We start from the raw sequence: 5,380 nt of genomic DNA on the forward strand, positions 1-5,380 counted from the left end.
ATTTCGCAAATGTCGTTTTTGGCATATCATTATTTAGCAAATTATTGTTTGGCAAAGTATGTTTTGCCAAATGTTTCATTTGGCAAAAATATTTCACGATAAAGTATTTACAAAATAATTTCATTGGTGCATAGAATGGAATACAAATTAGCTTGTGGTTATTATTTTGTTTAGTGGGTAGTTAATATAAAATTAGTTCTAAATTAATTTTCTTATTTCATTCTTTTTATCGAAATTTACAAATGATTCATTAACAATAGAGATGATTCTAGCGCTCGGCGGCCGCTGCCGCGGCACGCTTCGCTCGCCTTCGCGCATAATGGTCACTGTTCTAACCATAAAGTTAATATTCCTTCGGAATAGAGCAACAAAGAATGAGCGAGCGAGATGTCACTATCTGCAACCCTGTGTGATAAAAAGAGATGTGTGATGCTATCATCGTCACGTCAATAGAACCATTTTTGCAAAAGATTTGACAGGCAGTGACACATAGAGGCACAAAGCAGAATTTCAAATCACAGTTTTTTCTAAAAATTTCGTAAAATCCTGTATAGTTTTGGAATTTTTTTATTGTAATACAATGGTGACCTGTTCCGTCCTTGATTGTGATATAAACCAGAGAAATAATCCCGCAAAATATTCATTTCACAGGTAAATTTATTGAAATCGACACCTCCAAACTTTAGCTTTATTTTTGTGAATGCGCTTAGAATTTTAAGCACTAAGTGTGATAATTATGTTCTTTAAACATTAATTTAAGTTGTAAGCAAAGATTTCATGCACATAATCCAGAATTTATGAATATTTTGTGTAAAGAAATAATTTTCGTTTTACACTAGGGCTGTACCACAATCGATAAATATATTTTGTGCACTGTCTATCACAGTCACCTGGGAATGTAATAATATGAGTTTCTGACTATTATAATAGGTACTAATTAGTAAAGTATCTTTCAGATTTCCGACTAACGAAGATGTAAGAAAAACATGGCTCAAATTAATTAATCGTCCAAATTGGATTCCAACTAAATATGCCACTTTATGTAGCAAACATTTTGATAGTAAATGTTTTCGAAAAATTGGAGCCAGAATCACGTTGAAAAAATGTGCAATCCCTACAGAGTTTGTTCCGGTAAGTTTAATTAATATAATACTATTTCTGGCAATAAATATTTTCATTTTCATTTTCTTCTGATGATGTTTCGTTGGTTAGTAATGTCAATTTATTACCTTGATCTGGTTGTTTTCATTGTTTTGATAAAAAATGTTTAACTATAAGTTATAATTAAACTATGATTTCTATGAAATAGTCAAACACGGGTCTTAACGCGACGTTTATTAATGAGTTACATTATGTACTCACGGCTTGACGTTTCGGCTGCGATGCTGCAGCCGTGGTCACAAGTAGACTGGCGGTTCGCGGCGTCGTCCGTTCGGGTGGGCATGAAGATTTTCAACTACCCTCATAATAATATAAAATCTTATATGATTTCTATAGTCAATTCTTTCTTTATTTTTCACAGGTGAAAGTAAAGCCTACACGCACAGTTATATGATTTCTAGAGTCAATTCTTTCTTTATTTTTCACAGATGAAAGTAAAGCCTACACGCACAATGTCGTCGTACGTGAACAGAGATATTTTACCAGAGGGATCTACATTATCGTCTAGATCTCCGCCGCCGACACCACAGCTTCAGCCCACACCATCAAAAAAAAAAGACGCCAATTTCCGGCATTGTCTTTTATTATTACATCGCATTCGTTAGAATCCTATTTTTTACATTATCGTCAGAATTATCATTTTTAATTATTGACTTACTCTTACTAATTAGAAATCAGAAAGTTTGTATGGATGTCTTGATGTTTGTTGCTCTTTCAATTAAATCAGTTAAATCATTTTAATCTTCTGAGTTTTATTTTTATTTTCCACTCTCCCATATACGGATTGTATATGGACATTCTATCCTATTTTAGTTCCATTAATATTACTACTGTTAGGTGTTAATTAATATAAATCGATATCGATATTCATGTGAAAAGTAACGACATACATTACTAGCATGCACACATATTTATATTTACACACACAAATGACATCTCATTTTTGGTTTCGTTTGACAGCTCGTGATTGTTGCTCTATTCCAATGATATTATATAAAAACAAAAGCAGATAGGTATGTTATAAGCGCTCGTGCTGTGAATACTCAAATACGTCCCAATTGGGACGTCTTGTGTTTAGTTTTCGTGTGGCCTGCGTCGTGCGCAATCGCGTGCGTACCACACCGTAAGTTCCTGTGTTCTTACCAAAATAAATAAAAAATGCCATCGTGTGTGTTTCGAAAGTGTACCAATTATGACTCTAAAGTAAACAAAATACAAGGGATCTCTTACCACATGTGATTATGCAAAATAATTTTGCATTTATATTTTCAATTATTTATGCAAACAATCAAGACGCCATGCGCCATGTTCAAGTTAAGAAAGAGAAAGCGATCTTGTTTTGACGTTAGAGCGATAAGGATGCGTGCGCTGCGGACATAGATTAGTTAGTGCAGAATCGTTAAAACTATAGCTATCTCTTTCATTTGCGTGCTATTTCGTATCTTTTGTTTCACTTATCAGTTACATGTCAATGTGTGCAATTTGGAATAGCTCGGCACGGATTAAAATCGTAATTTCTATGAATGTAACATATCTATAGTTCTTTAATATCATTGCTCTATTCCGAAGGAATATTAACTTTATGGTTCTAACCTAACCTAACCTACTATTTTCTGCAATACCTTCTTTTTGCAACCATACTATTTTCTGCAATCTCTTTGTTTTACATAAAATTCTTGTGAAAACCTTTAGGTATCATGTGCCTTATGCTTTGATTTGTGGGTAACGGTGGGTAAGTATGTAAAGTGTCAATTTGACCAAACAAATTATTTGGGATATAATATTTGGCAAAATAAAACATTTGCTATATAAACATTTGCCAAGTAAAATTTTACTAAATGATAATTTGACCAAATGAATTAGTTGCGAAAAGTACAGTTGCTAAAAGTTCATTTGGGAAATGAAACTTTGGCGATAAGTTGTTTGCGAAGTGAAATTTGGCGAAGAGTAATTTGGCCAAATGGAAGGATACCAGGTACAGTACCAGTCTTGGTAAAGTTTAAAAAATATATTATATGAACATGATTATCACAGTTGTAAAATAAAAAGAATATGAGAAGGTAAGTTTATTTTAGGTAATTCTTAGGGATATTTTAAGACTAAAAAAACTTTTCTTTATTAACAATCCGGGATTACTGCTCCGAAGTATAGTGTACACACAACAATTTTTTCGACGCCCCAAAGGCGAAATTTGGATGAAAATTTAATTTGATTAGGAATCTGTCGAGATGGAATTATTAGGTACGGAATTAAAAAAAATACGAACAAATTTGCTTCGTTGTACCTGAGGCAGGTTACGGTGATTTCCAGGAATAAACAACTTAATTTATTGAAATTTATCAAGACCCCTTCCTGATTGGGTTGGGTCCGAGCTTTGCGGTCCTGCTTCGATAACAGTGCGACATCTGGATCTACCTATAGCACCTTTATATTTATACAAGGTAAGTTACTATTTAGCTGAGACAAGAGATGACGGTGTAGACAGTTTCTCATCCCCTAAGGTGGTCGGGCGAGGCGTGCCACAAGGTTCTATACTGAGTCCTATCTTATTTTCAATTTTTACTGCTGATCTCCCACAGTGTATACAGTCCTGTAAATACCACTTGTATGCAGACGACACACAAGTGTACTATTCTTTTAAAAGCAATGACACCACTGAGGCTGTTGAAAAAGTAAATGAGGATCTAAAAAACATTTATCTTTGGTCAGACAGGAACTCACTGGTACTAAACCCTTCTAAGTCACAAGTACTAATCCTAGGAACTAAACACCAAATAAAGAAAGTCCTGGATTGTAGCATTGAAGTTTCCATTAATAAGATAGTCTTGGACAAAGTAAAATGTGCTCGCAACTTGGGTCTGCTTCTAGATGGAGAACAGAAATTCATTGAACACGTAAACGAAAAAATCAGGAATGCCTTCTTTAAACTCAAGACACTTTATAAAATAAGACCATTTCTAAAGGAAGAGCTGCGCTTAATGCTCACTGACTTACTCGTGCTCTCCCCTTTTAACTACTGCGGCTCAGTAATCGGTCCCAAACTAAATGTCGGCACTGAAAAAGATATTCAAAGGGTACAAAACGCTTGCATACGGTTTTGTTTTGATGTGCCTCGAAGGGAGCATATAACCCCATACCTAAACAGTAAAGGGATACTAAATATGAAGGCTCGTAGGGAACTGCAGTTTGCCTGCATGGTCCACAGGACAATATGGAACAAAAAGCCTGAATATCTGTACGAAAAACTTCACTGGGTAAAAGACAGTGCACTAAGAAGTCTTCGAACAGCTATTCAAAATAGATTAAAAAAAATACCTCAACATTGTTCTTCTCGTTTTCGTGGCTCTTTTAAGTTTGCTTCTGCTAATATATGGAATGACCTACCGCCGCCTATGAAAATAAAAATGAGTACAGCTACCTTTAAAATGAAATACAAAGTGGCTTTAAAAGAAAGACAATTGGCAGCAGAGAGCTTAATTAGTGGATATTCCAAATTGTTGCCCCTTAAGGATTTTTTCAAATAGTCTACACACTACACTCACTCACACACACACACACACACACACACACACACACACACACACACACACACACACACACACACACACACACACACACACACACACACACACACACACACCACCCACACACACACACACACACACACACACACACACACACACACACACACACACACACACACACACACACACACACACACACACACACACACACACACACACACCTATCTTTATTCTCGCTCAACATCCTAGAGAATTGGGCATGGCTGAAAACCAGTGTTGCAAGGATCTCTCCTTACAACGTAGACTGAGCCAGGTCCAATTGCCTTCGGTGTACTTCATAATAATATTATTGTAAGTCTAACTACCTGTACCTGTCTAATGGTTCGAAGGCAATAAATACATTTTTTATTTTTATTTATTTAAAAAAACTAAAACTCCAAAACTACGCAAAATCGCAAATTATTTCGAAAGCTCACCAACCACTTCACATTGACTTCACCTTAAAAGGACTTAAAACTTAATAGAACCAGCTTGAACGTTTGACCCTAGGGACGTGATCGTAGAGATGTCCTTCCTATACAGTTCCAAAAGTCTTAATTAATAATTTTATTACAGACGACGCGACGCCAGTGTTTAGCTCAATATGCGGTCGTCCTACAATAATTAAAAAATGAAGCCAAGAAAATAGCCAAGAA

General features: G+C 35.4%; 1 long non-coding RNA gene across 1 annotated transcript; it reads left to right on the forward strand.

Moving 5' to 3' along the window:
* The first annotated feature begins 335 nt into the window (after positions 1 to 335).
* LOC135079150 (uncharacterized) lies at positions 336 to 1,702 on the forward strand. The gene is made up of 3 exons (XR_010258748.1): positions 336 to 651; positions 957 to 1,131; positions 1,590 to 1,702. It is a non-coding gene; the product is annotated as an uncharacterized LOC135079150 (long non-coding RNA).
* Positions 1,703 to 5,380: the final 3,678 nt, after the last annotated feature.

This window comes from Ostrinia nubilalis, chromosome 16 (genome assembly GCF_963855985.1).
Source record: "Ostrinia nubilalis chromosome 16, ilOstNubi1.1, whole genome shotgun sequence".
NCBI lineage: Eukaryota > Metazoa > Arthropoda > Insecta > Lepidoptera > Crambidae > Ostrinia > Ostrinia nubilalis.